The sequence below is a fragment of the Petaurus breviceps genome, unplaced genomic scaffold (genome assembly GCF_028583685.1).
Source record: "Petaurus breviceps papuanus isolate PSGF00001 unplaced genomic scaffold, PetGlider_PUasm1.0 419, whole genome shotgun sequence".
Classification (NCBI taxonomy): Eukaryota; Metazoa; Chordata; class Mammalia; order Diprotodontia; family Petauridae; genus Petaurus; species Petaurus breviceps.
In genome coordinates, this window is record NW_027186324.1 from 3,831,364 (window position 1) to 3,856,535 (window position 25,172).

Sequence of the window (25,172 nt, forward strand, 5' to 3'; positions counted from 1 at the left end):
GAGGGGAGGATAGGGCAGTTGGAGTTAAGTGACTTGCCCAAGGCCACACAGCTAGTTTTTGTGTGTATGTGTCAAGTGTCTGAGGCCGGATCTGAACCCAGGTCCTCCTGGCTCCAGGGCCTGAGCTCTACTCACTGCACCACTTAACCGCCCTAGTCCAATTATTTTTATATTTTCTTTTTTTTTCTGGAAAACTTTTTATTTTTATTGTAGGTGGAACGGGACACAGCAAATTAGATGATTCCAATTTTGTTGGCAACATCTAAAGCATCATAGTCTGGAGCAAGACGGACATAGGCCTTCTTCTCTCCATCGGGCCGGATCAGTGTGTTGACCTTGTCCACGTCAATGTCATACAGCTTCTTTACGGCCTGCTTGATCTGATGCTTGTTGGCCTTGATGTCCACAATGAAGACTAGCTTGTTGTTGTCCTCAATCTTCTTCATAGCAGACTCAGTGGTCAAGGGAAACCTAATGACGGCATAGTGATTGAGCTTGTTTCTGCGAGGGGCGCTCTTCCGAAGGTATTTGGGCTGCCTTCTTAGTCTCAGCGTCTTGGGTCGCCGGAAGGTGGGGGATGTTTGGATCTTCTTCTTTTTGTGGCTATGGACATCCTTCAGCACCGCCTTCTTGGCCTTCAAAGGCCTTGGACTTGGCTTCTGTCTTGGGGGGGGCAACAGCTTCCTTCTTCCATGTTGGGGGAAAGGGTCGATATATTTTCTCTTTTTGATCTATTCTCCAAATCTGTTGTTTTTCTTATAAGATATTTCACTTTCTCTTCTATTTTTTCATTCATATTTTGCTTAATCATTTCCTGATCTTTTATAATTTCACTGACTTTACCCAATTCTAATTTTCTTCATTTCCTTCCTTAAGATTCTGAATCTCCTTTTCTAATTGGTTGACTTTCCTTTCATCCCCATCCCGTTTTTCTTAGATTATTCTTATTTTCCTTTTTAGTTTTTCCATCTCTGTCACTTGATTTTTAAAGTTTTTTTTAAAGGTTTTTCTATTTTTCTACTTTCTACAAATTCTTTTTGTACAGGTGACCACTGCTGTTTGGGGATTTCTTTACTTCAATTTCCTCCTCTGAAGATGAACCCCCATCATCTCTATTTCCATAATAGATTTCTATAGTTGAGTTCTTTTTCCTTTGCCTGTGCATTGATTTTTTTTGTGGTGATAGTTTAGTTATTCATAGTCACCTCTAACCCAGGAGTATGCCCCAGATCTTCAGTTCTTCCCTTTAGCCTAAATCCAAAGCCAAACCTCCAGCCTCCTGTAAGTGCCCACAGTCAGGGACTTTCTTCCCCACTGTTTCTACACTTACCAGGCATGTATGCTGCGTCCCTCTTGCGTCCACCGCTCTTAACAGCACATCTGGGTCTGGTGTTCCTGGCCAGCAGGGGTTCCCTTGATCTTCCTGGGCTCAAACACCCAATTCCCCTCACTATACCAGGGGTAAAAGTTCTGGTGGCTGGGGTCGAGGCAGCCTCTCAAACCAGCTAACTCCAGGGCTTGCTGCTTGTTGTTTAAGAGGCTAGCTGCTGTGGAGTGTTTACCCTTCACAAAAACCTCATCCTGGGATTTTTCTTTCTGATCTTCTCAAATTGTCCCAGGAGGACCTCTGTTATGCCCCTGTCCTTGCTTATCTCCACCCACACTTTGTTTGCCCTAAGGTGCTATTTTAACTCTTTTGTGTGGGAAGATCTTGAGAGTTTGGAATTTTCTGACTTACTCCACCATCCCCCCAGAATCCTCTGTAGGGTTATTTTTAAAAAACTATATATATATATATATATTTTTTTTTTTTTTTAAATAGTGAGAAGAATGGCATTGTTGTAAATATTTTTGTATATCTCTTTAATGTCTGGCTTTCCAAAAAGCACAAGTAGGTTGTAAGTGGCACAATTTGAGAAACTGCTCATGTAACTGAGGTCTTAAATGCATTGACATATTGAAAGTATGTAACCACAATCTCAGCAGAACTGAAATGACTAATATCCCACAGGGCAATTGAACATTGTATGTTAGATGCAAGTAAGCTAAAACTTGTTACCAGAAACGATTGGTATACAGGAAGTAGGGTCCAAGACATTCCTGAGGACAACCACAAAGGAAGGCAGTTGTTCATATATAAAGGCTATGAGAAAAAGTAGACGGACAGTAAAAATACTGAAGAAAAAAACACACGCAGGGAAGGACCTTAGTGCTTTAGATGAGTAACTCCACAGAGAGAAAAGATGGAAGACTGAATTGAACTAAAGTAGAATGAAAGGAACACAATTGGCAGAATAATTTCTATAATAACAACAAAGAACTTTGAAAGACTTAAGAACACTGACTAATGCAAAAACTAACAATACCAGAAGACTGATGATTTAAAAACCTACCCACCCCCCTGAAAGAGAGCTGATGGACTCAAAAATACAGAATGAGATGTGTATTTTTGGATGTAACCAATGAGGAAATTAATTTTTTTATTTGACTATGCATATTTTGCAAGTGTTTCATTCTTGTTTTTTTGTTTTGTTTTGTTTTTCATTGTGGGGACAGTGAGAAAGAATACAAATTTTTATGAAATTTTTTAAAATACTCTGCGGAGGATTTGATGAGGGATGGCTCACAATAGGTTCAGCAGGAACTCTGATCTTATCTAAGACCAGAAACCCTTCCATTCAGTCTTCAAAGAATTCAGCCCAAGCCAACTTGGAGTCAGAGTTGTAAAAATTTATTGTATGCTTTACAGTGGGCAAGGTTCCTTAGGGGACCTGCAAGTTTATTGTTAGGCTGTACAGCAGGCAAGAGTCCTTTAGGGAACCTGCAACCTTAAAGGGGTAGAATTAAGGTTTTTATAGAAAAATCCACAGTAGAACCCATGCCAATTATGCTAACTAGGTGATTAAGGGTGGGATTAGGAAGGAGTTAAGGTGGGGCCAGTGTTTAAAGAGACATGCATTTTTAATGTAACTTCAAAGGCGTATTGCCCATAATTCACTGGGAAAAAACCCAAGGGGGGGCTACCTGGAGGTGTGGTTTTAGTCTTGAAATGTCACTAAGTCAGCTAATGGTCAAGGGCTGACTGAGAAGTGCCCTGTCTGCCACACATCAGTGTCATGTTTGACAAGATTGATGTCTGGGAACCAAGGCTAACGGAGACTCAGTGTGTGGATAATAGGCTAAGGAGTTAACCCAGAGATAGGGTCCTGAAGGATTCATTGAGGCAGCCAAGGAGTCAACCTAGAGATAGGGCACGGAAGGATTCATGGGGGCAGCAAGACACCACACAAGGGGGAGCTAATAGTTGCCTAAGCTGAAATGTTTATAGATACTTTTGTGAAGAATTGATAGGTGTAGCTTGTTAGCGTTCCAAGCTGAGATAAACAATTCATGAGTTGTTGCTGGGCAGAGTCAATGCTGTGAAGCTGGGTGGGGAAGGGGGCGGAGTGATTTTACAAACTGGTTTTGTAGACTGATGTTACAAAGTGGTATTACAATTGAGTTTACAAATGGATTTTACAAACATAGATCCCAAGCACCCCATCAGATTTACAGAATGCCTTGGACAAAGAATACATAGTACAGAATAAGAATGAGTGCAGAGGACACACTCCATGTAAGTGGAGAGACATAATAGTACCCACATAGATGAGTCATCATAGATACTGTGATCTGGATAAGAGATATCTATTTCACAGTAGATCATTCCTAGGACCCTGAGATCATATTACATAGAATTCTGCTTATAATAGGAAAGTCTTTCTATTAAAGGTATTAATAGCCAAAATGAAAATGTCTTACCACTTGGGGGTGGGGAGAGGGAGTTATGTTAAGTAGCTAAGTGTGTTTTAAGTATGACAGATTTTGAGTCAAAAGGGACCTCAGAGGCCATCTAATCTAACCCTCACATTTTATAGAGTAAGAAATTGAGGCCCAGGGAAGTTAAATGACTTGCCCAGGGTGTCATATAGGAAGTAAGTGGCAGAGTCAGGTTTCAAATCCCATTCTTCTCACTTTAAATTTAGCACTTTTCAAAGTCTGCCTTAAAGCATTTGCATTTTTAGTCCCAGAGAATCTTTATAAGTGGAATTTAACCACTGGGATCCAGGTGGCAGAGGAAAGACAAGGGCTGGTCTTGTTATTTTATTATGTTTCAGGTCACTGACAGCTTTGGATTACCATGTTTACATTCTGATGAATCAGTAAACTTCTTCCTTTTAATCAGACAATTTCTCTCCTGTGTGTAGTTACTTCTACTGAGAATGATGGAATCAGAGACTAATGTCTCCCTAAATCCCTAAGGAATATATTTATAATATTGAAAAACTGGAAACAACTCCAATGGCTCACAATAGGGAAGGGAATAGTAAAATAAATGGTTATATAGTAACATGATAGGATGCTATAGAGCTATTAAAATGAGAAGTGTCTGGCCTCTGCCAATAACTGAAAAGATATATACTGTGTGAAACTGAAACTCAAAGAAACTCAAGAATGAACTTAAAGAAATAACCAGAGGGGCAGAACCAAGATGGCAGAGTAAGAGCAGGGACTCACTGGAGCTCTCCAAATATCTGTAAAAAAATTGCTCTAAACAAATTCTAGAGCTACAGAACCCACAAACCTGTAAGGATGACAGGAAGGGTATATCACACTGGTCCAAGGGCAGAGAGAAGTCTGGCATGCACCATGCCGGCACGGACAGGGCTGGAGCAGGCCTTAGGGGACTGAACCACTGGCAGCTATGGCTTCTCAACCCATAAACACCAAAGACAACATGGAAGGTCAATGGGAAAACTCTGTAGGACCTGGGTGAAAGAGGAGCATGGTCTGGTTGGGGTCCAGTCCCAGTACTGGGGTGGTGAAGGTGGTAGCAGTGAAGGCACAGTGGTAGCAGCAGCAACAGCTTCAGCAGTGGCTACTTCCAGAGCTCTGGATGATGGGAGATGGAGAGGCTGATGCAAAACACCCAAAACCTGGGACAGTAGACCCACTCCCACCCCCACCCCCACTGGAAGCAGAGTCATACCTTGACAAAGAGTTAGAAAGTCAAGTATTTGGCTGGGAAGATGAGCAAACAGAGTAAAAACTCAGACTATATTATCTTACTTTGATGACAAAGAAGATCAAAACATATACAACCAGAAGAAGACAACAAAGTCAAAGCTCCTTTATCCAAAGCCTCCAAGAAAAATACAAATTAGTCTCAGGCCATGAAAGAGCTCAAAAAAGACTTTTAAAATCAAGTAAGAGAAGTAGAGGAAAAATTGAGAAGAGAAATGAGAGTGATGCAAGAAAATCATGAAAAATAAGTCAACAGCTTGCTAAATGAGACCCAAAAAATACTGAAGAAAATAACACCTTAAAAAATAGACTAACCCTGGGGCAGCCAGGGAGCACAGTGAGTAAAAGCACCAGCCCCAGTGTTGGGATGATCTGGGGGATTGAATCCAGGCTCAGATACTTAGCACCGCACCCAGAAATAACTGGCTGTGTAACCTTGAGCAAGTTCCTTAACCCCAATTGCTTAAAAAAAAAATAGACTAACCCAAATGGCAAAAGAGGTCCAAAAAGTCAATGAAGAGAAGAATGCCTTAAAAAGTTGAACTGGCCGATTGGAAAAGGAGATTCAAAAGCTCACTGAAGAAAGAAATTCCTTCAAAATTAGAATGGAGCAAATGGAAGCTAATGACTTTATGAGAAACCAAGACATTATAAAACAGAACCAGAAGAATGAAAATGTAGAAGACAATGTGAAATACCTTATTGGAAAAACCACTGACCTGAAAAATTGATCCAGGAGAGATAATTTAAAAATTATTGAACTACCTGAAAGCCATGATCACAAAAGGAAGCAAGACATTATCTTTCAAGAAATTATCAAGGAAAACTGCCCTGATATTCTAGAACCAGACGGTAAAACAGAAATTGAAAGAATCGGGTCGGCCAGGTAGCACAGTGAGTAAGAGCACCAGCTCCAGTGTCAGGATGACCTGGATCAAATCCGGGCTCAGATACTCACCACCACACCCAGAAATAACCGGCCGTGTAACCTTGAGCAAGTTACTTAACCCCGATTGCTTTAAAAAAAGAAAAAAAAAGAAATTGAAAGAATCCACCAATTGCCCCTTAAAAGAGATCTTAAAAGGAAAACTCCTAGGAATATTGTAGTCAAATTCCTGTGTTCCCAGGTCAAGGAGAAAATTTTGCAAGCAGCCAGAAAGAAACAACCAAAGCACAAAATTGTAGGAATACACAATTTGCAATGCTCTGCCCAAGATGTACTTTAAAATACACACACACACACACACACACACACACACATTGACAGCAGAAAACTGGTAATGATTTAAGCATGTTGATAGCAGAGGTAGTTTGTTTTGTGTGGGATGGGAGCTGGACAAGTTATTTGAAAAGTCACATAGCATAATAAATAGAAAACTAGAATTGGAATCAGAAAAACTTGGATTCTTATTCTGCCTCAGTCATTTAGTATCTATGTGACTTTAAGCGAGTCCCTTAACTTCTCTGTGTCTCATTTGTCTCACCCATAAAATGAGAGGGTTGGATTTGATGTCCCCTAAGATTCTACCCAGGTCTAAATCTGTGATTCTGTGAGTGTGATTTTGGACAGTGCTCCAGTAATGACTTCTTTTCTTGCTACATACTTTTGACTGTATTCCCAATGAGGTTCTCTTTCTGCTTTTGGAAATTTGAAACCAACATCTAATGGAAACTTATTAATCAAGCCTAGACTTTTCTTACCCTATAACCACTCTCCCCCTGAAAAAAAAAAAGATAGGTTCCAACTGCCAGCAGCTTTAACAAGATAAAATCAAGGTTGCTCACAAACACACACCCCAGTTCTATCACCATATTACAGGAGCCTGAAGTCAAGCTTCATTCCCAATCCCAAAAGTTTCAAGTCAAAATCAAGGTTAAAGGAAGTCCCAGTCTTCATATGGGGATTTCAGTCACATAATACAAAAGTACTCTCTCAGGGGAGGGATGGATATGGCAGCAAGCCAAGGTTGGACCCATTATCAGGCCCAGTCAAGCACCCTCTGGAACACCCTTTAGGCCCCACATATATCCCATTCCAGCCCTTTCCACCCCTTCCACTGTGCCCTGTGGAATTCTTATTCCCTAATAAACAAAATTCCTATCATCCTAAAGCTCTTTTTCTCACACTCTTTCCATCAACTAGCTTTCATTGAGATCTAGTCCTTCCCTGATGACAATGCAATTCCACCATTTTTTTTCCAACACAAATTGTTTCTTCCAAACACATTGGTCCTGGAGAGAAAGTCAGAATACTCCTTGATACTCACTACTAATTCCAGATTCTCCCCCACCAACACCTCTTCCTTTAAAATACATTCTGTCAGAATTTTCTGTAATGGGAATGGGAATTTGAAGATCTTCCTTGCCCTTCAATGGGCTTAAGTGAATTTGAGGACCTTCCCTTATTTGAAAATATACTCTGCCCTCTAATAGGCTGAATGTGGTCATGTGGAGCCTGTGGCAGGACCCTTGTTTTCCAGGAATGCCCACACCTTGTTTCTTTGTGATTGGGTAGTGGGTCACAAGAGTTGTGATGTTCTCTGACCCTGAAGAAAGCTATATATACCCTGATGTGAAGTTTTGCTTTGGAGGCTCACTCATGGGAAGAGTTGTGTGATTTGGCCAGATGAACCCCCAGCTTTGAAAACCAAGATGTTGTTGCTTCTCTCTCTGGTAACTAACTAGGTATGGATGGTCAGACAGCTGAAAGCCCTGTCTGTTAGTCTGTTTCTCTGTCTCTATTTTTTTTCTGCTTGTAACTTCTGTTTGTATTTTCTCTGAAGTTCAGGATGCTGACTTTTCCCCCTAAACTAGGTAAATGATATATGTTTGATTAAAGTAAGATTGTTAATCTCTTTTTTAGTTGCTTTCCTTTAGAAAAACAGATCAAAGAACCTGTGCTAGCAGCCATCCTGGGTATGCTAGGGTGCTTGCTGCTACATTCTCCACTTCCCACCACACCCCCCACCATTCCAAATTACTCCTCCACTCCCCATTACCTAACAGATATGCAACTTCCTTAATTAGAAACTCTGACACTTTTCTATTTGACTATAATTTTCTTTCATTCTAAAATTTCTCTATATCTAGTGCCCCCAAACCTATTCTTTTTCCTTATTAAGATCCCTGATCCCTTCAACTTTCAGTATTTTTTCAGGCCATTATCTTTCTTTTTTTTTTTTTTTAAGCAATCGGGATTAAGTAACTTGCTCAAGGTTACAAGGCTAGTTATTTCTGGGTGTGGTGCTGAGTATCTGAGCCCGGATTTGATCCAGGTCATCCCAACACTGGAGCCGGTGCTCTTACTCGCTGAGCCACCTGGCCACCCCTAATGGCCATTATCTTTCTCTGATTTTATCTTCTCCCGTTCCAGTCTCAGTCTTATATAGTTAGCCATTTCAACAGAGTACTTGCCCCCTTTGTCCTGTCATTGCTTGTCTTGTACCAAATTTCAACCTGGATTATTCCCACCATCTTGCCTTTTCTTTCCCTATGTATAAGCTGTGCACTGTGCTAGAGAAAGCCTCAGATTGAAAAATAAACCAAAACAAAAAAGAAAAAGGACCTATATGTACAAAAAATATTTATAGCAGCTTTTTTTTGATGACAAAGAATTGGAAATTAAGGGAATATCCTTTAATTGGGGAATAGCTAAATAAGTTGGGGTATATGATTGTGATGGAATACTATTGTGTTATAAGAAATTATGGGAGTGGCTAGGTGGCACAGTGAATAGAGCACCGGCCCTGGAGTCAGGAGGACCTGAGTTCAAATCCAGCCTCAGACACTTAACACTTATTAGCCATGTGACCTTGGGCAAGTCACTTAACCCCAATTGCCCTGCCTCCTCCAAAAAAAAAAAAAAAGAAAGAATGAAATGGTGAGTAGGATGCTCTTAGAAAAACCTAGAAAGACTTACATGGGTTGATACAAAGTGAAATGTAATGAGTACAAAGTAATAGCAATATTTTATAATGATCAGCTCTGAATGACTTAGCTATTCTCATCAGTACAATGATACGCTACAACTCTGAAAGACTTAGAATGAAAAATGCTATTCTTACCCAAAGAAAGAACTGATAATGTTTGATACAAATTGAAGCAATTTGGGGTTTTTTTCACTTTCTTGATTTTTCTTGAGTTTATATCTTTGTTTCCTTTCACAACATGATCATTATGGATATGTTTTGCATGACTACATATAAATAACCTACATGGAATTGCTTGCATTCTCAATGGCGTGGGGGGGTGGGGAGGAAGGAAGGGAGAGAATTTGGAACTAAAAGTTTTAAAAACAAATGTTAAAACTTGTTGTTTACATGTAACTGGGGGGAAATTAAATATTAAATAAATACAAAAAAATTTTTTAAAGATATGATGAGCTATATGTTCTCAGAAAAGCCTGGAAAAACTTACATGAACTGATGCAAAGTGAAATGAGTAGAACCAGAAAAATTGTATATAGTAACAGTAATATTGTAAGATGATCAACTGTGAATGATTAGCTATTCTCAGGGATGCAATGATCTAAAACAACTCTGAAGGATTTATGATGAAAAGTGTTATCCATCCCCAGAAAAGTATGATGGAGTCTGAATACAGATCAAAGCATACTTTTTTTTACCTAATTTTTCTTGGGCTTTTTATTTTGGTCTATATTTTCTTTTACACATGACTAATATGGAAATGCTTTGCATGACTACACATGTATAACCTATACAAAATTGCTAGCCTTCTCAATGAAGTGGGTGAGGAGGGAGGGAGAGAATTTGGAACTCAATTTTAAAAACAAATGTTGAAAATTGTTTTTACATGTAATTGGGGGAAAATAAAATATTAATTTTTTTTAAAGTTCTGATGCTTCTCAAATGTTTCTCTTTTGCTTTCATTTAGCATGATGTAATGGGAATGTAAATTTTTAAGATCTTCCCTACCCCTCCGCTAAAGTGCACCTGGAGCCTGGGGTGGGAGGCTTGTTTTTCAGTAGATACTTCTTGATTGGCCAGTGAGCCAATAAGGTTGTTACATTCTCTGAGCCAAGAGAAGGCTATATAAGCCCTGATGTGTAGCTTTGTTTTGGGGGGCTCACTTTGAGAAGTGTTCTGTGATTTGATCTGGATTATGCGAAGCCGTTGTGGAGAGCCCCCCCCCACCTCGGCTTTGAAAAACCCAGATGTTGAAACCCAAATGTTGATTTGGTATGGATGTAATGGTTGGACAGTTTGGAAACTGTCTACTTGATCTGTTTCTCTGTCTTGATAATTCTGTCTGTATTTTCTGAAGTTCGGGGTGCTGACCTTTTTCCCCTGAGCTAGGTGAACAATACATATCTGACTGATTAAAGTAAGCTTGTTAACCCATTTTGAGTTGCTTTCCTTTATCAAAGCAGATCCAAGAACCTGTGTCAGCAGCCACCCTGAGGAGGCTTGGGGTGCTTGCTGCTACGCATGGCAAGTCTTGTTAAATAGACCATTCTGAATCCCTTAGCTATGGTTCTAGATTTTGCATTTGTAACTTCCAATTATTTGATGACTTTATCCCATAAGAAATTTACAGTGATTTCTGATACTTATCCCTTAGTATACCATTTCCAACTTCTCTCAACTTTCAGCAATGTTTCCCTTAGATGTGCATTAATAGTTTAACTGAGAAAATGGGCATGGTCCCAGACAAATTGAGACTTGGGAAAGACCTTAACTTAAAAATACCAAGGTCTTCTACTGCAGCCTGGGTCATTGCCACTTGTGCCTTGCTGCTAGTATCCAATGACGCTGGGGGAGAGAGTAAGGCTGATGACTTTGCCCAGCTCTGCCTCACTTAAATCCAAATCATACTCAAGTCAAGACATAGCCTTTGTGATGTTATTGATCCTCTTCAAGAATTAAGGATGAACAAGAATAGCCATATCTAATAGCCTTTTCTCAGTCCTTGTCCTACTTGACCCATCCGTTGCATTTGACACTGTTGTCTATCCCTTTCTCTAGACACTTTATCTCTTCTGGGTTTCCTGACATTGGTCTCTCCTGGTTTGCCTCCTATTTGCATGATTACTCTTTTTCTATCTCCATTGCTGACCCATCATCTACATCATGCCCTACACATGTGGTTGGTCTCCAAAGTATTATCCCAAACCCTCTCCTTTCTAAACCTCATCAATTCTCAGGCATCTATCGTCTCCATGCAGATGTCTCATAGATCTTTAAATCCAAGTCAAGTCTTTTCCCTGAGAATATTTCAAGTTTGAATCTCCAATTATTGGATGTCCCAAACCACACATAATCTTTTGCTCCTAAATGCTCCACTTGTCCAAACTTCACTATTTCTATAAAAAGTACCACCATGCTTCCATCATTCTTTTTTTGGTAAATAGTATTTTATTGTTTCTAATTACATGTAAAACAATTTTCAACATTCATTTTATAAGATTTCAAGTTTTAAAGTTTTCTCCCTCCCTCTCTTCTTCCACTTGCCCAAGATAGTAAACGATCTGATATAGGTTATACATGTGCAATTATGTAAAACATATTTCCACATTAGTCATGTTGTGAAAGAATAAACAGAACAAAAGGGGGGAAAATTTTTTTAAAACCCAAAGTGGAAATAGTATGCTTCAATCTGCATCCATCCGTTCTTTCTCTGGATGTGGATAGCATTTTCCATCAAGAGTATTTTGGAATTGTCTTGGATTATTGTATTGCTGAGAAGAGTTAAGTCAATCATAATTGATTATTGCACAATGCTGCTGATACTATGTACAGTATTCTCCTGGTTCTTCTCATTTTACTCATCATCAGTTCATTTTAAGTCTTTCCAGATTTTTCTGAAATTTGCCTATTTGGTATTTCTTATAGCACAATAGTATTCCATTCCATTCATATACCACAACTTATTTAGTCATCCCCCAACCAATGGGCATCCCCTCAATTTCCAATTCTTTACCACCGCAAAAGGAGCTACTATAGATATTTTTATACATGTAGGACCTTTTCCAGTTTTTCTGATCTCTTTATGATATAGGCCTAGTAGTGGTATTGCTGGATCAAAAGGTGTGCACAATTTGATTGCTCCTTGGGCATAGTTCCAGATTGCTTGCAGAATGATTGGATCAGTTCACAACTCCACCAACAATCATGCTTCCATTTTTCTCGGTTCATAATCTCAGCATTATCATTGACTCCTCACTCTCATCCCACTATTCAATCAGAAATCCTGCCGTTTCCTCCTCCACATCTCTTGCATCTGTCTCCTTCTCTTTACTAACACAGCCAACACCTTCAGAAATCACCTCTCGCTTAGATTATTGCAACAGCCAGCTAACCCATCTTCATGCCTCCAGTGCCTTGTACCATGCCTAGTACATAATAAGGCCTTAGCCAATGCTTATTGATTGATTGGAAAGCAAACCTAGCCAATCCAAACAGAAATAAAGTAGGAGAAATTAAGCACTTCTGGAAATGGTGGCAGAAGTACAGATGCCCATATGTAATGGTAATGTAATTTGAATTTGAAGATCCCTTTGTGTTGGCAAAAGTAGCAGGTACTTAACACTTAGTAACTGATTAAGCCTCTGATTGGGGGAACAGAAGGTATGAATTCCTGTCTCTTGTTATTGACATAACAGGAAATTATCTGAAGGAAGTACATGATACTGTGTATATAAGAAAAGCCCCAGAGAGGCACAGTCAGAATTTCCTTGAGACCAAGATCTGGTGGAAGAACAGCTACAGAATAATGGAGAACTGAGTCCTGAGAACTTGTGGAGGTGGAGCTTCTTCTGAACAGGAGCCCAGGACCTGGAGCCTGGAGCCCAGAGCCAGGAGCTGGAGCCAGGAGCCAGGAGCCCAGGAGCCAGAAGCCCAGATGACTGAGAAAGCATGACTGGGATGCTGAGGCTTTGTTTGCGGCTTGGTTGAGCTTTGAATTCCCTGAAACAGAAATGGTGAAGGAGCTGACATGGACCAGACCCTGTGAACTTCAGTGTGGAGCAGGACCTGCCCAGAGAGCTGGTGTCTTTCATTGAACCCAGGCAGAATCGGGGACCATGGAAGGGGATCCAAGGAATCTGAGAACTGGCCCCAAGTCAAGATGAAAAGACTTCTCCTATGGAATTGTAGTTTACTAGTGACATAGGGGTGGAGGGTTTTGTGTATGATACTTAGTAAGACTTTGCTGAATAAGTGACTGATTGAGTTAATCAAGACTTTGCCCCAAGAGTGGAAGACTTCGATGTGTACTTTGAGACTACTGATAAGTGACTGATTGAATTAACTTAAGAGTGGCTATTTTACTTTGAGACTATGTTGTGAATATTATATTGTGATTTTCTGTGATAAGTTGAAATATGGTGAATGCTGTATTTTGAATTATTATATTTTTACCTTGATTTTCCATGTACATTTTGCTTTTGTTATAGAATAAATAGGGTGATCACTATACTGAGTAATCAGAACCTTAAAAAAGCTGTTCACAGTAGCAGTTCTTCTGGAAAGCTTCTGTGCATGGCATTACACCATACAATGCCAAAAAAATGCCCTTGCTTGGTATAGACCTTGCAATGTGGGGATTTCAGGGAATATCTGAATTGAGTATAGCTGAGTAGCCTGGAAGATCAAGTAGGTTATTTAGAGGAGTTGAGAAATAGGAAGATTGCTCATTTGTTCTTAGAACAAAATATCCTATGCTTGATGGTAAGAGAAACTTTGTTAGAGTGAGTGACTTGAGAACTGATGTTAGTTAATGCCAAAGGGGAGTTAATACCAAAAGGGACAGTGCAGCTATTGAACCCACAGTGTTCCATCATGGATTCTCTCCCCTCATGTGGTTATTGTGGTATATAATGCCTGTTCACTGGCACCTGCAGTGACCAGGGGAAGTAGTTCAAACTACTCCAGACCCTTCATACCACATCCACCAGAATTGGGGAAGTAAGCCAATAATGAAAGCTGTATTCTTGTTTCAGTAGGAGGTTGCCTCTCTGAATTTGTAATGTGAGCTAGATGGGCTTTTTTTTTATTACTTTAAAAATGTTTTACTTATGTTTTAAAATATTAGCCACTACCTATTAAATCTCTACCTCAAAAGAAGTCTGCCTTGTAAAGCAAAGAACAGTTAACCAAAATAAATGGTCATATCACTATGTTTGATAGTTTATGCCTCATTCTGCAATTGTAGTCCATTATCCCTGAACAAAGGGAGAGGGGTATGTTTCATCATCAGCTTCCTGGAGTCAAGACCGGTCATTGTATTGATCTGAATTCTGATGTCTTTTAGGGTTGTTTTCTTTTCTATTATTGTAGCTATTGTGAATACTGTTCTCTTGGTCCTGCTTACTTTACCTTTTTTTCTGTTCATGTAAGTCTTCCCAGATTCCTCTGACTTCTTCTTATCTGTTGTTTCTTATGAAACAATCATTGGAATTTTTCTAAATGTGGGCACATTTATTAGAGAATGGCTAAAATTTTGTGGTGTGTGAATGCAAGGCAATAGATTGTGAGGAAATCCACCTACAGGGGTTCTTAATTTAGGGTCTGTGAACTTGTATTTTTTAAAATGTCTTGATAGCTATTTCAATGGGATTCCTTTGTATTTCACTTATGCACATAAAAATATTATTCTTAGGAGTCGATAGGCTTCACTAGACTTCCAGTGGGATCCATGGCACACAAAAAAAAGCTAAGGGCATCTGAAGAATAAGAAGGTGGTCTGATATTTTATGACAGGATCAGTTGGTAATAGTCTTTGAATGTACACTGGACACTCCACCTTGGTAAACAAGTTCAGAAGTCCATATACTCATCTGTCATCCAGGGTGGGAGTAAGAGCTTAAATAACTCAGAAAATGAAGAGTTCAAAACAGTGACACTTTAGAATTCAATTAACTAGAAGTAGGCACTGGAGAGTCTACCATGGTAGTTTGTTGGCTGGGCTCCAGAGGGTTTTGGTTTTTAACTCTTTTTATAGACACCTTAGCCAGTCCTCCTATTCTTATACAGGTCATGGACAATAAATTCTGGATGGCTAGGTGGCACAGTGAGTAAAGTGCCGGCCCTGGAGCCATGAGAACCCAAGTTCGATTCTGGCCACAGACATTTAATACCCACACAAAAAAAACTAGCCGTGTAACCTTGGGCAAGTTACTTAACCCCAACTGCCCTCCAAAAAAAGGCAAAAACAAAACAAAACCAAAAGCCAGACAAAATTCAAACCTGGGCTCTGCAAGCTGCCTAAAGACTGAAACCCAGTGGCATACATTGAAATATAGGGGACCAAGTTGTTCCTGTTAAGTTTAAATAGGAGCATTGGACAGAATGACCTCTGAGGTCCTTCAAACTTTAGATCTCTGATTATATAGGCTATTACTAAGCTTTTAATTCATTAGAGTATAGGAGACTGAAACTTGAAAAGCATAGTCAAATGAAAAGCTTGTCTTTTGTAATTTCCTAAAGAATTCCGCCAAACAGATCATACTTCCTCCTCTTTCTCTCTAACAAATTATCTGCACCCTCCCTTTACTGTACAGTGTCATATCTTTCCTTCTCTGGTAAACTTAGAGACATTTTTATCAATTAGCCTTAATAACTCAAATGCCTCCTCAGAACAGAAGGGTGACTTTTTCAAAGACAGTACCACCATTGTTTGGGAACCTGTATGTTTGGACACTAGTTGATGAATCACAGAATGGAAAAAAAAAATCTATGCATTTCATCAAATCTTACTCCAGCCCAGAATGCAAGCCTGGAGTTTGGGCAAGTGTTTCATGAACGTTCTTATCAACACCTACCACATTGTGAACCAGTGCTCAATAAATACATATTAAACAATAACAAACAGATCCTCACTAGATCTTACAATGACAGGCCTGGCTTGCTACCCCTGAGTGTTCCTAGTACCCACAATTGGGGCCACTTGACCCCAGTCGGACCTCCAAGCAATATAAATATAAGAACGCATGGAGACAGATCAAGGGCTTGGCATTCCCTTAATCTTGCTGTTGTTCATAGATTTCAAGCTAGAAAGGAGCTTTGGGGTCACCTAATGCAACACCTTTGTTTTACAATTAGGGAAGTCAAGATTCAGAAATTTGATCAAATAGGGACAGCCAGGTGGCTCAGCGAGTAAGAGCACCGCTCCAGTGTCGGGATGACCTGGATCAAATCTGGGCTCAGATACTCAGCACCACCCTCAGATACTCAGCAACCACACCCATAAATAACTGGCTGTGTAACCTTGAGCAAGTTACTTAATCCCGATTGCTAAAAAAAAAAAAAAAGAAATTTGATCAAATATAAGCATAATATAAACATAACAAGAGCAAAATTCTTATGATTATATCAACAGATGCAGAAAAAAAAAACTTTTGACAAAGTACAACTATTTCTGATGTTAAAAGTACTAGAAAGTGGGGCCACTAGGTGGTACAGTGAATAGAACACCAGTCCTGGAATCAGGAGGACTTGAGTTCAAATCCAGCCTCAGACACATGACATACTTGCTAGCTGTGTGACCTTGGGCAAGTCACTTAGCCCCAATTGCCTTGCCCTCCCCCCTCCAAAAAAATATTAGAAAAAATATGAATAGACATTTTATTATTTTTTTCATTCTGATTTTTACGTTTTTCAGTGTTAAGGGGGAAAATACAAAATTCTCTATGTCTGCTGATTATATTATGAGGGTGCCGGTCACATCTTGGTTGTGTTTTGGTTCTGCACACCACCTGCTGAACTCCAAGACTTCTTCAGAGCTGTCACCATCATCGTAGATGCAGGTTTTCCACTTGGAAGTCTTTTTCTTATTGTTTATTACACCTCATTTCACCCCACCAAAACTGCAAGGAGGGAATTTATGTGATAAGGGGTCTCTGCTGTGTCCCTGCTGCCTCCTGGGGTCATATACTCGGTCCAGTGGGGCTGGCTTCTCATAGTCTCTGCGAAGTGCGCAGTTTCTGCTCAGTATTGCTCCTCTCTGGTCTCACATGATTCTGCTAAGTATATGGCACCAGAGAGGGAAGCACCAGCATCTGGGTTTTCAAAGCCAGGGGGATCAATGGCTGCCCAGAGTCTCATCTGGTCCAATCACACAACTCTTCTCAAAGTGAGCCCCCTGAATAGACATTTTAAAGATGGTAAATATATCATATATTTATGGAAAGAACCTTTGAGGCCATCTAAGTCAACCACCACCCCCACCTCACAGTTTACAGATGAGCAAATAGGCCCAGAAAGTATAAGTGACTTGCCCAATATCACACAGGCAATAATAGTAAATCCCAGAGCTGGAATTTGAATCCAAGTTCTCCTACTTTAATTCCTTTTGTTATTATTTTAAATTTTCTATTTTCGATTCCAAATTTTCTCCCTCCTTTCACCCCCTCCCCCCACCAATTGAGAAGGCAAGAAATGATATTCATTATGCACACGAAGTCATGCAAAACATTTGCACATCAGCCACAGTGTGTGTGTGGGCATGGGTGGGGGAAAACAGAAAAATAAAGTAAAAATATGTGCTTCAATCTGTACTCAAAGTTCGTAAGTTCTCTCTCTGGAAGTAGACAGCATCTTTCATCATGAATCCTTTGGAGCTGTTGTGAATCACTATACTAATAAGAGTAACTATATCCCTCACAGCTGATCATCATTACAGTCTTGCTGTTACTGTGTACAATGCTCACTTCATTTTGTATCAGTTCATGTATCATCTCAGTTGTTTCTGAAACCATCCCCTTCATCATTTCTTACAGCACAATAGCATTCCATCCCAATCATATATCAACACAATTTATTCAGCTATTCTCCAATTGGTGATCATCTCTGTGGTTTCTTTGCCACCATGAAAAGAGTTGTTGCAAATAAATCCGTACATATGAATCCTTTTCCTTTTTCTTTGATCTCCCTGAGGTACGGACCTAGTAATGGTATTGCTGAGTCAGAGTATGCACAGTTTTATACCCCTTTGAGCATAGTTCCAAATTGTTCTCCAGAATGGTTGGAACAACTCATAGATCCATCAACAATGCATTAGTATCCCAATTTTTCCACATCCCCTCCAACATTTGTCATTTTTCTTTTCTGTCATGTTAGTTGATCTGATAGGTGTGAGGTCAGCTTTTCCCACAACAGTCCACTGTCTTTAGCCTGGCCTCTTCATTTTATAGGTGGTGAAACAGAACCTCAGAGATATGAAAAGAGTTTCCCAAGATTCCTGTGTAATATTATTAATATTTTTTAAACCTAACTTTATGTGGATAGAAAATTGTCTAACCCATAATGCTTACTGTAGAGGTCAGGCTGACCTCAAAGATGCTCTAGGGAAGTCAGATGACTGTAAGAAATGCTTATATCAGGGCGGCTAGGTGACACAGTGACTAGAGCACCAGCTGTGGAGTCAGGAGGACCTGAGTTCAAATCCGACCTCGGACATTTAACACACACACACACACACACACACACACACACAAACTAGCCATCTGACCGTGGGCAAGTCACTTAACCCCAATTGCCCTCCAAAAAGCAAAAGAAAGAAAGAAATGCTTATATCCCAACCAGTGCTTATCTGGAGACTTCCTACTTCTTAAGTGAGGCCAATTTGTCAAATATCCTCATACCTTTGTCTGAACTCTATATTATATAATGTCACAAAGACTTGGAGAGGGAGCCACACTTCCTTTCTGGTTTGATCTTCTCTGCTAAATCTATTTCTAAAGTTATTTAAGATTTTGGGTTCTTTCTCATGAACAACATTACCTAGGTAGTAAGTAGCAGGGCCAGGATAGCAACCTGATTCCTCTGACTCCAAATCCAGTGTTTTTTCCTCCAGCTACCATCCTATTTATCGTATCCCTTTCACGACCAATCGCCTAGGAAAAGTTTTCTGCACTTAAAGCTTCCATTTTCTCTCCTCTCACTTTCCAAATGGTCTAGCATAGCTTCCAACCTCATCTCTTAAATGAAAACAGCTCCCTTCACACTAAACCAATGAGTTCATGCTTATTACCCCCAGATATTCCCAGTGTAGAATTGGAGCCAGTTGCCCCGGGTCACAAGAGTAGATTGTTAAAATTTCAGTATAAGCATTTACACCTCACAAATCAAGTCTTGATTACTGTTTTGGTGATTGTCTAGACTTAAGAAATAAAATGTTAATGCAGATTAGACTTTAAAATGTGTCTGGGTTCTTTTCTTCCCCAGAGAGTCAATCGTTAGATATTTACCAGCATTCCATTAACATATCCAACCCAAGTCTCCCTCTGAGCTCTAATCCTGCACTGCCTGTTTGGCATCTCTTACTAAATATCCTTTGGGTATAATATGTCTAAAACAGATTCATTATTTCACCAAAAATAACTCACCACCCTGCCTAGCTTCCCTATACCTATGAAGAGAATTACCATCGTTCCAGTGTCTCATACTCAGAATCATCCACAACTCCTGTCTTCCTCACCCTCCCTCATATTCAATCAGTTGCCCAAGCCAAACTTATTCTAAATTAATGACATGTTCCCTGTCTATTCCCTTCTTTCCATTCACATGACAGCTGCCCTAATTCCTTATTACCTAAAGCCCTCAATGTTTGTTCTTTGTTTCTAAGATGACCAATGACATGGGATGAAGTCTTGACTCCCTTGTGAATTGGATTTAAGTGAGGCAGAGTTGCACAAAGCTGTGAGCCTCACTTTTTTCTTCCAGAGTCATTGAAGTTCAGTGGTAAGACAAAAGGCAGGACAACTGGCAATGGCCTGGGATACGTTGGGTGACCGTGGCATCTTCAGTCTGACTAAGCTTTAAGCACCCCACAGTGCCTGCTTCAACTACCTTCACGGCCATTGGAACAAATTGCTGTCATCCTCGCATTGTGCCGAGGGAAGTCTTCAGATGCTTGGGATGGACATCCCCCTAACTCACCAAAATGTTTGAGGCCTACCATTTACCCTCAGTCTGGTTTAGCCCATCTGCCAAGGTTTTACTGGGGTGTGGCCACTGTGCACAGTACCATTTCTTGGAATCACATCTGAGTGTTGGCTGAAGGTAGACACCTAAAGTGGATGAGCAGCCCTGAAAAAGGCTCAGCAAACCCTCGCACCAGAGGTGCTATTCCTCCCTGAACATCCCATACCCTGCAAAGTCCTCATTAACTCTCATTTGGACTATTTCCATGGCTTCCTAATTGGACTCTAGCCTTCTCAGTCTGGTCCCGCTCCAAAAGAGTTACCATGATGATCTTTAGCAGATATCTGACTGCATCACTCTTTGGATCAGGAATCTTCAGTGGCTCCTTATTGCCTCTGGATACAGGGGGTTAATGTGTGGGGTTTCAAGCCCTTCACAATCTAGCTCCAGTCTTTTTCATGCATACTTACCATGTTGCTCCCCTTCACATATGCTAGAGTCCAACCAAATTGGTCGACTTGCTGTTTGTCACCTATGACATTCTATTTTCCATTTTTAGTGGAAAATGCACAGGTTGTCTACCCAAACCTGGAATGTGCTCCCTCTTCACCTCTACCTCTTAGAATCAAGGAGAGGAGAAAGGAATAAGCACCTATTATTTGCCAAGAGCTTTACAAATATTATCTCATTTGATCCTCACAACAACCCTGCAAGGTTGCCATTTGAGGAAACTGAGTCAAAGGTCATGTGACTTTGACAGTCATAAAACTAGTAAATGGCTGAGGTATAATTTGACCTCAGGTCTTCCTGACTCCAGGCTGAGCACTCTGTCCACAGCATCTTCTAGTTGCCAATAAATGAATCGACAAATTGTTTCTATCAAAAGATTCAGCTTGTGTCACCCCTACACTAGGCCTAAAACACAAGTTTTTGGCGTCCTTATAATGTAACTGTGTTTACTTTATATGGACTTAATCTGTGCATCTGATGTTCCCAACCGTAAAACTTAGCATTTTTGAGGGTAGGGATGATTCATTTTGTCTTTGCATTCCCAGTCCTTGGCCAGTGAGGATATTATTATCAATATTATTAGCAAGAAGTTTTTGCTGATAGTAGGTACTTAATAATTACTGTTCCTTAATATTACTCCCTAATAAATGTTGTTATTTTTACAAATTAACCAGATATAATACATGACTAATAATGATATAAACCATGTTATTATAAACATGATTATTTGGGCAGCTAGGTGGTGCAGTAAATAGAGTGTCAGGCCTGGAGACAAAAAGATTCTTCTTCCTGAAATCAAATCTGACCTCAGACACTATTTGCCTCAGTTTTCTCATCTGTAAGATGAACTGGAGAAGGAAGTGCCTTTGCCAAGAAAACCCCAGATGGAGTTAGGAAGAGTCTTGTAGAGCATGAAAGGAGCCAGACAGAAGATCCCGGGAGTAAATTTGGAAGTGGATTTTATTACCACAGGACTGCCGGGGCCACATACCCAGATCAGACAGTGACTTGGCATGGACAATGTGCCAGTTTTTAAAGAGATTACTATAGTCAGGTTATGTAAGCTAAAACTACAATCCGTGATTGGTCAGTGTAAGTGTATATTTGAATTTCCTGCACCTGTGAAGTTTTCCCTAGGCTGAGGGACAGGGAACCTAGAATGGGCGGAGATGGGGAATATCTGGTGGTGGGGGGGGGGGGGTGCCTGGAAAGAATGGAGCAGGGATTTTACCCCAGGCTTAAATTCCTGCTCACAGATCAACTGGGGGAGGGAAGGGTGGAGTTGTGCTGAAATTCCTGCTCAGGGATCAATTAGGGGAGGGAAGGGTGGAGTTGTGCTCAACAGTCTGATACAACTGAAATCAATGAACAACAAAATGGTTATTAAACAAATGCATGAATGGATGGATGGATGGATGGGTGGGTGGGTGGGTGGATGGATGGAATAGGTCAGGAGGCTCTTTCACATATAAATCCATTTTTACTCTATAGCAATCACTGCTAAATTTTCCTAAACTTAACTGATTGATTATATCTCTTCCATTCCATCAACGAAAACCAAAGATAATCTTCTCAACCACCCACCAGGGCAAAACAATACAAGTAAGCTAAAATAGATCTTAGGAAACTGCTGAAAAGGAAATGCAAATGTGTATTTGATATCTCCTTGAGGGTGAATAACGATTGGTTTCCAAGACGTTCTTTCTTTCTCTTAAAGTTTTCAGAACACCTATTTTTCACTTGTTAAATAAATCAGTTGCTTTCTTTGGAGAACTGGAGTATGTAGACCTCTAGCAGCCATCTTGTTCATTCCATCTTGAAAGCTGATAATATGATTTTTTTTAACCTATATGCTCTCTATAATGAAATGCCACTACAATGAAAAATTGTGGATTCCTCCTGCAAGCTCATTGCAGTGAGATTTGATCTATAAAAAGATGCATCACATACCACCTACTATAAAAGGACTTTAAAACAGGACAAATTTTAACATAAGCATTCAACTTTGCCAATTCATTTGATCATTAGCACTCTCCCTACTTCAAATTATCTTGTATTTAGGGCAACTAGGTGGTGCAGTGCCAGACCTGGAGACAAAAAGACTCATTATCTATGTCATTTAACCCTGTTTACCTCAGTTTCTTCTTCTGTAAAATGAGCTGGAGAAGGAAATTGCAAACCACTCCAGTATCTTTGCCAAGAAAACCCAAAACTGGGTCACAGAGAGTCCTGTATGACTGAACAAAAATAATCTATGCAAATATTGCTTCCACACCCTACCCCTCGCCCTCAAAATAGAAGCTTCTTGAGGGCAGACACTGCTATTCTTTGTGTTGTGGTTTGGGGTGCTGGGGACTGCTTTGAAAGAATTCTATCTCTCAAGCCTTCTTCCAGTCAGAGTAGCAAGATTGTATTATAGCCTGGTCTGGCAGGCAAAATTCCTAGTAAATTTGCTATTGTATTGTCAATAGGTGAGATTCCTAAGGAATCTGAACAATTTGATAAGGGTAAGATTGGTATTTATATAGAAGAAAACACAGTGAGAAGATCTGGATGGGATTAAGGAGTGGTAAATAGTCTGGGGTGGGCCAACTACAGAAATGGTCTAGGCTGGGTTGGAGAGCCCTAGTGAAAGAACAGTTAAAAGAATTTGTGAGTGTCTAGGTGGTTTGGGATGGACTAGATGTCTCAGGTTGGGTTGCTTTCAAAGTCATTTTTTTTTAAATTTTCAATGCAACTTTATTTGCATAATCTGAAAAGTGTACAGAGTGCAGTTATTAACTATAAATTAGCAGAAGACTGCTTGCCAGGAATCTGAAAGTATCAGCCTGATGGCATATCACAATTCAAGATGCTTTGTGTTTAGGGAGTGTTATTACCTCTGGGAAGGGATATTCAGCGGGGCAAATGGGTCCTACAACCCAATCAGAAGGCATACTACCTTCTAAGAGACAGAACAATTGCTCTATGCTTCCCTGGGCTTGGGTCAGCTTGAGCTGACTCTGGGTCCCATGATGCTTGTCTAGATCTTCAAAACCGTTACTTAGTGAAAAGGTCTTATGAAGTTCCTGCGTGTCATAACAAGCCTGTTGGAGCTTGTCTTGTAGGCTGCTTGGGAGACCTTGGACTTTCGGCACAAGTTTCATGAAGGCTGACTGTAATTTCAGGGCAATGCCCAGAGTCTGGATTTCTAGGAACTGTGTATCACCGTCTGCATTTTCTGATTGGCTTTACTTGATCCACATCTCCAATAGGGCCTTATAGTAATTCTGCCGATCCTCAGAACCTTGCTTGCTTCATAGAGCTGGCACAAGAGTTTTCTGATGTCATTCTCGGCACCTTTCCTTTTAGAGGTTCAGGTCCCATGACCCCAACACTTTGTATCTCCAAAGTGCAGAAGAACAGAAGAAAAGTGAGCTCTGGAGTCAAAAGCAGTTTCAAATCCCATGTCTGTCATTTGCTAACTGAGTGACCTTAATCTTCCTAAGCCTCAGTTTCCTCATCTCTAAATTGGGGGGGGGGCCCTCTGGCCTCTAAAGTGCCTTTCAGTTCTAGATAGAGAATTCTTCTGATCTTGCATGGTGCCTTGGACCTCTTAAAATCTTAATAATTACTTAATAAAATGTATATTTATTTATGTCACCCTAACATTCTGTTTTTCTTAAGCTTGGTGCTTAAAACTTCTGAGGTTTTCAGTTCAATCAGGCTTAGGAAAGAAAGTTTATTGAGAGGGTAGGTCTCCTCAGTCTGCTTTGATTTTTCCTCTCCTCCAAAACTCAGCAGTTATTGATTAACAGCTTACCAGTTACCTTCTCAAATACTTACCTCAGAACTCTGCCTGCTACCTACCCCCAGCCAAACGAAGCAGGTTTAGTGAGGACCTCCTGCAACTGTCTTGAGAGAAATTATGTTCTGAAAGTTTATGTTGCATTTAAGGAAATTGAGTCTTTATTGATAACTGTCATCCTTAATTCAGGCCCACTAACTGGGGTTTGGTTTTATAGGAAAGTAAAAAGCAAATACAGTCTCTAACACAAACAACAGGATCAAAGTGATGGGATACAGGCTCTGGGAAACCCCTTGGACTCTGACTGAAACTTCCCACTTGATGAGGCATTTGCCTGAGGCCATAAGCCTTTCATTATCACTAGGCCCAAATCTGCTACCCTTAAAGTAGCCTAGCCCTCCACTGTTGGTCATCTCCAGGTAGCCTTCAGTTATTTCCCACCCTTAATCCCATTCCAAGAGTCTGACCTCAGTTCCATCAAAGATCCTCTTTAGATTCCTCCTCAAGACCCTCCCCAAACTCCTCCTCTAGACCAGCCCTAGATCCCTCCCACGTCTTTCTGTATAAAACATCTATCTTGCCTCCATGAAGGTGCTGAGATCCAATCTAGCACAGATTCTGTCAGACTGTTCTGGCCCACTTGTGCAATACAAGCGTCACAAAAACTTAGGCTCCTTAAGAGTCTACCCATTATGTTGAATCTTTAATAAACTTTGCTTTTCTTTGGCTGAGAGAAGGTTTGAGTCAAATTCATTCAGCAGGACACAGAGTGTTGGTATTTTGGAGTCTCAAGCCCCTAAACCCCCAAACCTCAACAGGCCCATCAGAGGAGCTAGCTGGCCATGTGTCTTGTGAGAAGTGAATGATGAGGGCAGATGGTAGAAGTCTCAAAATTGAGGGAAAGGACTATGTCTGTGAGTCATGCAGAG

The 25,172-nt window shown here is 40.3% G+C and overlaps 1 pseudogene; it reads right to left on the reverse strand.

The window, feature by feature from the left end:
- On the reverse strand, positions 1-23,602 carry LOC138171158 (large ribosomal subunit protein uL23-like; annotated as a pseudogene).
- Positions 23,603-25,172: the final 1,570 nt, after the last annotated feature.